A 13,225-nucleotide genomic window follows, 5' to 3' on the forward strand; every position below is an offset into this window, starting at 1 on the left:
GAAAAGCCCAATGAAATATTTGGAATACATACATCTGACAAAGTATTCATATCCAAATTACATAAGAACTCCTTCAAATCAGTAAGAAAAAGACACAACCCAATAAAAAAGGCAGAAGACTCGGGTAGGCGCTTCTCAGAAGACAACATCCAGACGACTAATAAGCAAATGTAAAGGTACTCAACACCCTTACTCCTCAGTAAAAGCAAATTAAAACCACAGTAAGGTACCACTACACCCACCAGACTGGCTAAAATTAAAAAGCCTAATAATATCTGGTTTGGGTGAGAATGTGGAACAACCAGACCTTTCATATGTTACTGGTGGGTGTATAAAATGGTACAGCCACCCCCAAAAAATTGCCTGACATTACTTAGTTTTCTTACACATTAGATTGTTTAAAATGTATACTCCTGACTTCCATCTTAAATCTAGTCCATTAAATATACAGGAGTGTGAAATGCAATAAAACTGTAAGAAAAAAAGAAAAAAAAAAGGAAAGGAAATTTAGTTGGTTTTTCTGTGTATTTATGTTCAAAAATCCTACTTTAAACCATATTAAGAGATGGTCTATTCTTTTTCCAATTAATTTTCACATTAAATTTTAGAACTAAAAATTACTATTAGATGTCTCAAAATAGTTGAAAACCTTGGTAACAGTCAAGATTGATCTTTTGAACAGAATATTTTTTAAACTATCCAGAATATACAGACGACAAGTCATTATGTTCCACCCTCTCACGGGGGGTGGGGGGGGGGGACGGACAGTTAAAGATAATACAAAAGTACTTCAAATTTTTTTTTTTTTTTTTTTTTTAGAGAGAGAGAATGTGTAAGCAGGGGAGAGGGGTGGGGGCAGAGAAAGAATCTTAAGCAGGCACCATGCTCAGCACACAGCCTGACACAGCGCTCAATCCCAGGACCCTGGGATTGTGACCTAAGCCAAAATCAAGAGTCAGCTGCTCAACGGACTAAGCTACTCAGGTACCCCACAAACACATTTTTTAACTGCTTCCTCCTCACAATCTTATAGTGTATTAATCAAATGCTTTAACTTTTAATCTTGAGTAAAGAAAGACAGCAGCATACCAGGAAGAGTAATTAATAAGATGTTCAATACTATCAAAGTTTTTTTCTACTATACATCCTGAAGATAGTATAAATATAAAATTATACATTATTGAAATGAACTAAGATTCAGAGGTTGCTAGAAGCTAAAAATACTCATTTTCAATACAAGTTTTGTCATTCACTAGTTATTTTTCTTCAAGGCAATCACTGGGTTTCTAAGGTTCTAACTACATCTACCTATCAAGTGAAATTAACATCATTTCAGAGCAACATTAAGACTACTTGTAATTATAGGGACATCTGGGTGGCTCAGTTGGTTAAGCTCAGTTGGTTAAGACCTGATCAGCTCAGGTCATGATATCACAGCTCATGAGTTTGAGCCCTGCATCAGGCTCTGTGCTGACAGCTCAGAGCCTGGAGCCTGCATTGGATTCTGTGTCTCCCTCTCTCTCTGTCCCTCCCCTCCTTGTGCTCTGTTTCTCTCTCTCTCTCAAAAATAAATGTTAAAAAAATTTTTTTTAAAAAGACTATTTGTAATTATAGTTTAAAAAGACTAATTGTAATTATAAAACACGTGAGACATTCAGCAATAACATTTAACCTTAAATAAATGCTTTATTTCAGGTAGTCCTCCTCAAAAGGCAAAAAATGGAATTTTAACTTTAAAATTTAAAGGCCAGAGTTTAACTAGGTTCCTTTAGAACACTTAAAAGTATTTATGGATGACTTTTTAAAAATCCTACATCTAGCAATATATCCTAAGTAAAAATCCAGAATATCATAGTCAAAATACCAAAGTTTTTCTACGTACACCTGCAATAATCTTCCTGGAAAAAAACCCCAAAAACTGGAAATCCAACATAAGAGAACAGTTTGTTAAATTTAGTGGATGTGAAATGAAATGTCATATAAAAAAAGCAGGATACAAAATACATATGAATACAACTAAATAAAAACATATAATCATACGTTAAGATGAAAAGATAAACACTATAACATGTTACCTCTGAGTGGTACAACTGAGTGTTTTTCATGCTCTTCTATATACCTTTGTTTATTCAAATTTTATAAAATAAAAAGGCATTATTTTTATAATTAACATGTCAAAACATTCATATCAAATTTCTGTTATAAAATACAATGTTTAAAATCAGGCAATCAATATTTCTGCATTTCTACATTTCTCTTAATAAAAACAGCCCTCTTATCAAAGACTTAATATTAAAGTCCTACTGAAAATTTTTTTTAATGTTTGTTTATTTTTGAGAGAGACAAAGTATGAGCTGGGGAGGGGCAGCGAGAGAGGGAGACAAAGAATCAGAAGCAGGCTCCAGGCTCTGAGCTGTCAGCATAGATGCGGGACTGGAACTCAAATGGTGCAATCATGACCTGAGGCGAAGTCGGATGCCTAACCCAGGTGCCCCTTAAAGCCTTATCTAAAAGAGAACAGGAGTCAAATTGTACAGTTCTCAATAGCCAAAAAATGACACCAGAGAGCATGAATCAGGATAATTAACTACCATGAATGTTTAAATATAATGTTACTAAAAATATAGATACAAACAAAAGAAAACTCAGAGCATTTGAAGAATGCTAGGGAACAAAATCATTATCTTAAAAGCTGGTAAATAAAGAGAACCAATGTCACATTTATCCTGGTTCCTATAGGAATTGCACCGCAGGGTAAACAATAGTTCAGGAGGAAAAGTTCTTTTGAGAAATTCAGCTAATAAGCATTTTGCATTCTCTAAAGAATGTAGGATGGTTACTAACATCACAAAAAGAAAACCAGGGATTATGCATCTTCTGAAAAAAGTATACAATACACCCTACTACCTAGTCTTGAAGAGGAAAATAAAACTTTAAGTGCTGAAGAGCAGCAACAAAATCAATGACTGGATGTCTTTAACATTTCAATCAGACTTTGAATGTAATTAAAATCATGTAATTAATACAGCTGACTTTTAAAGACAAATAAGAATTGTGAGATTACAGAAACTGTGCCCTCTTTTCCCTCTCTGTGGAACACTTATAGAACTGGTCATAAACTAGGCCACAAAGAAAAACTCACTTAATTCTAATATGGACATTATTCTGGCCAAATAGTCTGATTATAATAAAATATAAATTAGAAAATACTAGCAAAGTGTTTGAAACCAAATTACTTAAAAATACACAGTCTTAAAGGTTAATATCAGACTTGAGGCATGCCCCCTCTAAGAGGCGCTTCCTTTAAAAGCAAAAAACTTTTTTTTTCTTTTTGCAAAAAACCACCTTTAAAAGTCTAAAACATTTAAAACCAGACAGATTCAGGGCAATAATGACTATTCTTACTATTATTATTTAGCATTATTCTGAATGTAGAGATTAAAAAAGTAACCTAGGAAACACAAATAGGGGCAACTGTTTCAGGAACAGTAGAAGAAGATGTTGTCAATACTAGGATTTTCCCCAAGACATCCAAAACTAGCAACAAAAAACTACTTTTACACTACATAAGAAAATACACAGAATATGTCTTTTGAAATCAGTAGCCTTCCTGTATGGCACCCAGATTAAAAATAATGATGAATGAAGGAAAACTGTTCCATTCTCATAATATCAACGAAAAGATTCATTAGAAATTTCTCTAAAAGAAATGTGCAAGAAGTACATTCTAAAACAATAAAACTGTACTAAAATGTAAAATATCTGAATAAATGGTGAGACATAAGAATTTTCTAAACTATGTCTTAATACCCGACAGCGAGGACTAACTGACAAGTATTTTAAAGCAAATAAAATAACCATGACCAATGAAATACCTGAAACATTCTTCCCTCTAACCAGAAAACAAAATAATACAAAAAAACCCAACCTCCCTCCCCACTTTACTATCTTCTGTTCCTAAGACAGCATCAAATTGAAAAAATAAAAAATAAAAAAGGCAAAATTTGCAGAGAACACTAGAGGATCAGGAATTTATTACTCTGACTTTATTCCAGGACTAAGTCTTTCATTATTACGTATAATATTAAAAATGCAGATATAGCTTCTCATTGGTAGGAACAGTGAGTGAACAGAAAAAATAAAGCGTTTTCTCAGAAATCCACCTCTCCTTCTCTTTTCACTCAACTACCCATGTATTCAAAAAGCATTTCTAGAGCAAAAGACATACACAGGACAAGAATATGATTCATATACTTTGTTCCTTTACACTATGAACTCACAATCAGATGTGAGGAAACACATACTGGAAAACTAAACAGAAGGGGGGGATAAATGAAGTAGTATTAGAATTTTGTGATTTTTTTTTTTAAGCCAATGTTTCATCACATGTAAGTGACCACGGATGTGAATCTTCAAAGATTAGAAAGCTGTCATCACTGTAAATAAGCAACCCAAGGTCAAGAAAATCTGAGCATTTGGGGAAAGAGGCAGGAAGAGGCACAGGAGATGGCTCTAGGGAGAGGAACAGAGCCAAGAACAGCATACTGTGGCAAAAAGACACAACCAAGAGAATGTTCCTTATTCTCCCATTTCACTTCCAGAGAGGTCAAGCTGAGGATCAAGAAAAGGGATACACTATCAGAAACAAACAACAATAAAGGATATCAATTCCAAGTGTCTGCTGATAAGGAAGAAAGGCAAATTAGGTGTTATCTAAAGTAGAGAACACCCTACATTTCCATGCTCTAGATTGCTTTGCAACTCCCAACATTATTATCTACTCTGAATAGACAGAATAGTTACTGATTTCAACACAGTAGCCAAGCCAGCAGGCGCAGCATGATTTTACAAGTTTGCAGAGAATTCAAACTGCTCCAGGTCAGTCCCTAGGGCAAGTCATTTAATTCCTGTATTAGTAAAACCTGGATTTCCTCACAAGGCTATGGTGATAGGTAATTGATTAATGTACAAGGAAGTCATTCTGACTTAACTGATCTACAATGGGGACCCAGGTACCAGTTGTTCTTACGTTTCCCAGACATTTTACTACATTTGAGAACCACTCACTGCACCTTAGCAGACTGACTGGAGCACAATGTATGGTTTAAAATATATTTAAATCATTAAAAACATAATACTAAAATAATCTGTTTCAATTAATGAGGCTACATACATCTTAGGATATTTGTTTACTACATAATTATTTGTTCATATTCAAAGGATAGCCTGTCTATCCTTTAAGACTTCTTTTCATGAAGTGCTCCTTCATTCCCAACCAAAAGTGCTATCTCTGTTCTCTGTCCCTTAATAGCTTGTACCAAACCTATTTTCCACATTTTACTTCTTAGAGTAGTTATATATGTGTTTCTTTATTCATTATTGTATTTCTGGCTCCTATACATATATCATATATAACCTTCGACTCTAACCAAAGAATGAAACAAGACATTCTGAAAAACATTTCTTTGACTCAAGATATGAATATATCTTGAGAAATATACTGGCTTATGTAACTAAAAACAGCTCACTAGAGCTAATCTATTTTTGAAAAGAAAAAATACACTTCAAACAATAAATATTTTACCTAATTAAACAAAATGACTTTAAAACATTGAGTAGGTTTCCAAAACACACTAAAAAACAGGCCTATTATCTTTACCAAGTATAGTACTTCTGATGGATGGAAGGTTTTAAATGGACAAGAAAAGCTGAAGTATACACTTCTCTTTATCCCCATCTATACGCCAGGCTAAACAATAGTCACTGAAGTTTCAGCAGATTGTATTTCGCAGTTATATTCTTTATGATATATTAAAATTGACAACTTCTGGAATAATATAGTCATCCACTATTAATACCTAATAATGATGCCTCTATTCTTTTCCCAGTTGCTTCTCTCTGGAGGCATGGATAAGGGGCATTCATATGTTGAAAGACTTTACTGAACAATATTTAAGAGCCAGACATGGCAACAGGGAATGGAAACATTAAAGTAACAAATGGTCTTGGAGCATACAGCCTAGAAGGAGACAGATAACTGATTATTTCAATATGATGCTCTGAATATAGACTTTACCAGTTATATGGTTAATTTGCTCATATCTCTGTTCCCCTACATTAAAAAGCTTTTTCAAAATTCCTCCTTATCTAACCAAATCCCACCTCAAGGTTCAGGTGCACTTCCCCTTTCCCAGGTATACAGCCTGGGGGTTTCTTTCCTCTAGAACACATGGTTAAGAGCAAGAGCCCTGTGGTCTTCAGGCAAACCAGCCAATATATTACCTCACTAAGCCTCATTTCTTCAAAGGTAAAACTGGGGTAACAAACATACCTACAATTCAGAGGGTTGTTTGTGAAAATTAAATGAAAAAATGAATGTAAAGTTATTAGCATAGTGCTGGCACGTTCTGAGGCCTCAATATATGATAGGTAGTATCTGTACCTCTCATTCAACAATCTATTAATTAATTCTCTCTTATAAGATCCCTCAGTTTAATTTTTGAACTGTTGTAACTTTTCATTTTCATCCCTTATACCTTTATAGCTCAAGGCGTAGTTGTTGATGATACGACCTGAATCACAGAAAGAAACCTGTAAAATTAATAGCTTTCATATTTTGGGGGCCACAACCTGCCATCATCTATAACCCAGGATATACACATAAACATATATATAACAAATTAAGGTCATGAACATTCACCTTTATTCCTCTAAATTTACACTAATAATTCTAATGCAGTTCACTAGAAAAGAAACAAAACGGCCCAAAACAACAACAAAAAACCAAAAAACTCTTAAGACCTAAATTGATTTCACAACTCTATGGTTATAACCCACAAGTGAAAAATTCTCTATAAGCATTAATAAATCAAAATGTAGATTTAAAAAATTGTGATACCATACAAACTAAAAAAAAGCCCACAAAGTGAAAACCTTTTAAGATAATTGTTTATGTAATTATAATTTAAAAAGAAATATCACATTTTAAATCATTCCTGAATTTGTTAAATAACTTTTTTCCTGCCGTATAAAAAATAGGGACCTCTGCTTGACACATGTTGACAGAAATTTGACAACATCTTATTTATTGGTATCTCTGGAAGTAACCCATTTTCCCTCAAAAGAGAAACGATTCTGACTAAACTCTTCAGGAATCTGGGGTGCCTGGGTGGCTGAGTCAACTGAGCAACCGACTCCTGATTTCAGCTCAGGTCAAGATCCCAGGGTCATGGGATCAAACCCCACATCGGGCTTCGAGCTGAGTGTGGAACTAAGATTCTCTCTACCCCCCTCAGACCCTCTCCCCCACTTGTGCACGCTCTCTCTCTAAAAAAATTAAAAACATAAAAAACACTCTTTAGGAATCAGCCTAAAATATAAACACTCAACTGCAAAAGCTTGCGTTCATAAAATTTCTTACTCTAAAAACTTCTACTCCATTCTTGGCTTAAAAAAAAAATTTGTCAGGGGCACCTGGGTGGCTCAGTCAATTGGGTGGCCGACTTCAGCTCAGGTCATTATCTCACGCTTTGTGGGTTCAAGCCCCACATGGAGCTCTGTGCTGACAGCTCAGAACCTGGAGCCTGCTTCAGATTCTGTGACTCTCTCTCTCTCTGCCCCATACCATGTTCGTGCTCTGTCTCCCTCTCAGAAATCAATAAACATTAAAAAAAATTTTTTTAGGGGCGTCTGGGTGGCTCAGTCGGCTAAGCATCTGACTTCAGCTCAGCTCATGATCTCGTAGTTCGTCGGTTCGAGCCCCGCGTCGGGCTCTGTGCTGACAGCTCAGAGCCTGGAGCCTGTTTCAGATTCTGTGTCTCCCTCTCTCTCTGACCCTCCCCCATTCATGCTCTATCTCTCTCTGTCTCAAAAATAAATAAATGTTAAAAAAAAAAATTAAAAAAAAAATTTTTTTAAAGAAATTTGTCAGAAAACAAGATGAAATATCTATGCTGAAAAGCCCCAAAATGTTTTAGTAAACATTCCATTTAGAGTGTCTACCATTAGGAGATTATAAACCACTTTTTAATAAATTTTAATGTTTATTTTTTTTTTGAGAGAGAGAGAGAGAGAGAGAGAGGGCACGTGCGTGCACATGAGTGGAGGAGGGGCAGAGAGACAGGGAGACACAGAATTCAAAGCAGGCTCCAGGCTCTGAGCTGTCAGCACAGAGCCCAACATGGGGCTCAAACTCACGGACTGTGAGATCATGACCTGAGCCAAAGTCGGACACGTAACCGACTGAGCCACCCAGGTGCCCCTAAACCATTTTTTAATAATTCTTAAGTAATTTCTGCCTTATTTGAACTACAATACTATTCTCAAACCCATTTCATAGCTGCAATGGTGTTAGTTTTTTCTTGGTAAGGGAAAAGGCCTTTAGTATATTTCAATTTTTTTTTAAGTTTTTATTTATTTATTTTTTGGTAATCTCTACCCCTAATGTAGGGCTTGAACTTACAACCCTGAGATCAGGAGTAGCATGCCCTTCCAACTGAGCCAGCCAGGGGCCCCTTCACTATATTTTTAAACTCTAAAGTTTAGGTTCTATATATTTTTTTAAATGTGTATTTATTTATTTTGAAAGAGAGAGAGAGGGCGAGCATGAGCAGAGGAGGGACAGAGGGACAGGGGGAGAGAGGGGGAGGGAGAGAGAGAGAGAGAGAGAGAGAGAATGAATCCCAGGCAGGCTCCACACTGTCAGTGCAAAGTCTGACATGAGACTCAATTTCACAAACTGTGAGATCATGACCTCAGCTAAAACCAAGAGTTGGAAACTTAACCAACTGAGCCACCCAGGTACCCAGTTAGGGTCTATGTATTCTGAAAAAAAGTCAAACCAGCCTAAAAGGTGATTACCATTACCCAAAACTGTATGGTTCACCTATCAAAAAACTGTATTACTGTACCCTAAATTATTTTATACTAAATATATTTTCTAAGATTTTATTTTTTAATGTAATTTTTGAGAAAATGCATGCATGGGTGCATGAGCGGAGAGGGGCAGAGAGAGAGGGGAGACAGAGGATCCAAAGCTGGCTCTGTGCTGACAGCAGAGAGCCTGAGGTGGGGCTCAAACCTGCGAACCATGAGAACATGACCTGAGCTGAAATTGGGTGCTTAACCAACTGAGCCACCCAGGTACCCCAATATTTTATTTTTTTAAGTAATCTCCACACCCAACACAGGGTTCAAACTCACAATCCCAAGCTCAAGAGTCTCATGCTCTACTGGCTGAGCCAGCCAGGTGCCCCTTAATACTAAATATTCAGGCATAAAAATTATTATAGATTTATTTTTATTTTTCCTAATGTTTACTTTTGAGACAAAGAGAGAGTATGCACAAGCAGAGGATGGGACGGAAAAAGAGAGGGAGACACAGAATCCAGAGCAGGCTCCAGGCTCTGAGCTGTCAGTGCAGAGCCTAACATGGGGCTCAAACCCACAAACCATTAGATCATGACCTGACCCGAAGTTGGACACTCAACTGACTGAGCCACCCAGGCGCCCCTAGATTTATTTTTAAATGAAAGTCTCAAACTCACCGATGAAACCTATTCTCCCTGACCCCCACTTTGGATTATGAAACACACCATTCTTTTATTTAACCAAAATGCTCCTTTCCTCCACTTCTTTTATTAAATATATACTACTTTCTTTTGAATAGAGTATTAAAATAGACCTCATCCCAGGTTTGTTTTCTCCATTTGACTGTAAAAGTTTCTTAGAATTTCATAATGCTTTAGTTTACAAAGAATAAAAAAGTAAATTATAATATTATTGAGTACCTATGAATGTATACACTGCAGTACTAAATGCTGGGAGTGGAGGAAAGGTGTTAAGCATGGAGGACATTGACCTCCAGAAAGCTCACAGTAGAGGGAAAATATGCACACAGACTACAAAAGCATGAACAAGGGATCAAGAGGGAGTGTGCTAAAAGGGAAGAAATGCTGAGTGTAGGCCGAATATGGAAGTAGCCAACCTCAAGATTCCAAATGGGAATGAATATTTATAGTATGTGCTTTTAACATTCCACTGGCTGTGTCAATGAATATAAAGGTTTTGTTGTTGTTGTTTGCTTGCTGTTGCTTTTATTACCATGTTCTCAGCTTGCCATTCATACTGTATGAGATTTTGATCTAATTTTCTACAAAGGTTAGAGAGAAACACAGATTTGGATTTTGTACAAAAAAGATGTGCAGTGAGAGGAAGATTCACTACAAATGAGCCTCATTTAACAGAAAAATTAACTCCCAGGTTCCACAATGAGAAAACTGGTTTGGAGGTTGTGCCCTTATTTACCACTAAATAAATAAGCACCCCTTAAAAACAAACAAGTCGCCTCCATTTCACTTAAGAACATGTCTTTCTAAGACAATTTTATAACACTGCAGCGAGACGACTTAGGAACATTGTTTAAAAAAATTTTTTTTAATCTTCATTTATTTTTGAGAGAGAGACAGAGACAGAGAGAGTATGAGCAGGGGAGGGGCAGAGGGAGAGGGAGAGAGAGACAAAGAATTCGAAGCAGGCTCCAGGCTCTGAGGAGCCTGACGTGGGGCTGGAACTCCCTAAACCTGAGTTCACGACCTGAGCCAAAGTCAGCTGTTCAACCGATTGAGCCACCAAGGGGGCCCTGGGAAAATTATTTTTAAATGATACATTCAGATTTCTGAAGAACAATGAATGGTTCTGTTTTACTAGATTTTTTTTTTTTTTTTCTAACTGTGCTCCTCAGTGCCTCCATTTAGGGCATTAAAACATAAGATTTTTTTTTAAGTAATGCACTTAGAATTCATATTTTCTTCCCCCAAATTTGTTGACGGAGCTACACCTTGCCTAGGCTGTCCTTAACGAACAAAAAGGTGTGCTAAGAAAAAGAGCACACTGGAACTTCCCAAGAGGGCAGAAATCTTTCACTCACTAACATATCCCAAGTGCCAAAAACAGTGCCTGGCCCACAAAGAGCACTCAGAAAATAACTTGTTCAAAGATTCCTGCTTCTACTACTTTACATCAAACTATGTATTAGCTAATAAGAACCTCAGTGTCTTTGTTTTTAAAAGGGAGATAATTCAAGGGAGTCCTTGTTGCTCCAGGGTTGATTCTATGCCTTCGAAGTTAAGATGTCATAACACACAAATGTTCATTAATAAGCTGTATTTTAAATTTCTGTCCATGGGGTCTATTTGCAATAAGCCTTAGACAAAACAATCCAAATGGAAACTCACAAGTAAAATCACAAATTTTGCAAAGTAGAACTTCATGAGGTTGACCAAAGTGATAATGGATCATCATTCATGTTTTTAGCTTAGATAATGGCATCAGTATTGACTTTTTTGGTTTAACCCCTTTTCCCTTAGAGATACATCCTGGAAGCACCTATGAATGAAGTAATATGTTCAAAAATAATGGGGGTGGGTGGGTATGGAAGGAACATGATTGGCCATGAGTTGATAATTGGAAGATGGGTTAGAGAACTATTCAAATCACATATATTGACAAATGAGATTCTGGCAATAACATCCTGTTAACTAGAGGAGAAAAAACTGATGAAGTGTTTTAAAAGAATGAGTAAGAGAGGTCCTTGAGGGGCACCTGATTGGCTCAGTCAGTAGAGGATGTGCCTCTTAATCTCAGGGTCATGAGTTCAAGCCCAGCATTGGGCATGGAGCCGAAAGAAAGAAAGAAAGAAAGAAAGAAAGAAAGAAAGAAAGAAAGAAAGAAAAGAAAGAAAGAAAGAAAGAAACTAAAGAGGTATTTGAAAAATGGGAAGGGCTTCATATATATATGAACTTTGTGCTCAATTTTGCTTTGAACCTAAAACTGCTCTAAAAAATAGTTTGTTCATTAAAAAAAAAAAGAAGGATAGTTTATTGCACTGTTACATAACTTTGTCAGAAAAATTCATATTCCCAAAATCATTTAATTCATTTACTTTGTCTTTCTATGGAAAATCAACTTTTAAATCAACTTTACAAAGAAACTTTGGTTCTTGTTCGGAGTGTTGTCACATAGTAACAATGGCAAACCTTCTCTACTACTTTCCCAACTGGTTTTCACTGATGAATGTGGTAATGTGTCAAGACTTTAAGATTTTTTATTAAAAACAGGCACTTCTATTTATTGTGTACTTCACAATTTCAACACGCAAACATTAGATACCCTAAATAAGTTCATTGTGTTAATAGATAACTGAGATTCAGCAGTTAGCATTTTCCACTTTCTCCCTTAACAAAGAGATGATACAAATTTGGGTGCTCTTGTGGTCAGATTATTACTTTCCATAAAAGGAGTTCAGTGTATTTGATAATTCTTATCTTGACTAAACTTAGGTTTCCGGTGGTTATATAATCTAATTAAATACATTATGTGGTTTCAACTGGGATAATCCAATTCCTATTTTAGAAGCCTACATAATTAAACAAGGAAGTTACAGTTTAATTAGCAAATGAAATGATTTCTCAATATAATGGTCATATCATAATAATAAAACAGCACAGAAGTTAACATTTCACTCTAACAACAAAAAAAACACATTTAAATGTGGGCGGGGGGGGGGGGGGGGGGGCGCCTGGGTGGCTCAGTTGGTTAAGCATCTGACTTTGGCTCAGGTCATGATCTCAGGGTTCGTGAATTCGAGCCCCACGTCGGGCTCTGTGCTGACAGCTCAGAGCCTGGAGCCTACTTTGGATTCTGTGTCTCCTCCTCTCTCTGCCCATCCCCTGCTCATGCTCTGTCTGTCTCTCTCAATAATAAATAATCATTAAAAAAAAATTAAAAATAAAACATCTTGGTAAAAACATTTAAATGTCCTTCATAATACAGTAAGCCCACATCCTTCACGAGAATCAAAATTCTGATTGAAAAAAGGAAACACTAAAGAATTACATCCATAATGTAATTACAGGTAAACTTATAGGAAATAGTAGCCCATTCACTTGTTTTCCTTCCTCTAGACCAACTTAAAGGAACACAGAGCTAGAAAGGCCCTTTAGCACTAACTCAGTGATTTTTGGATCCCTGAGCAGGCTTCAGGGGCTTCTATGGTCAGTGAAGTGTTAAAACGAAAAAAAAAATTGTTGCAACTGCATTCTTCCCAAAGACCCCAATATTGTGCTTCTGATTTTGCTTTTATACAACAGTCCATGGCTAAGTTTTAAGTTTGAAAAACCACTAAGAGTCTATCACACTTTCCAAGAGGACTCTAAAGCTTCAGAGA

The 13,225-nt window shown here is 36.2% G+C and overlaps 1 protein-coding gene across 3 annotated transcripts in view; it reads right to left on the minus strand.

The window, feature by feature from the left end:
• PSME4 (proteasome activator subunit 4) overlaps positions 1 to 13,225 on the minus strand; it is a 98,774-nt gene that overhangs the window by 82,203 nt on the left and 3,346 nt on the right. The window lies entirely within an intron of this gene.

The sequence above is a fragment of the Panthera leo genome, chromosome A3 (assembly GCF_018350215.1).
Source record: "Panthera leo isolate Ple1 chromosome A3, P.leo_Ple1_pat1.1, whole genome shotgun sequence".
Lineage (NCBI taxonomy): Eukaryota > Metazoa > Chordata > Mammalia > Carnivora > Felidae > Panthera > Panthera leo.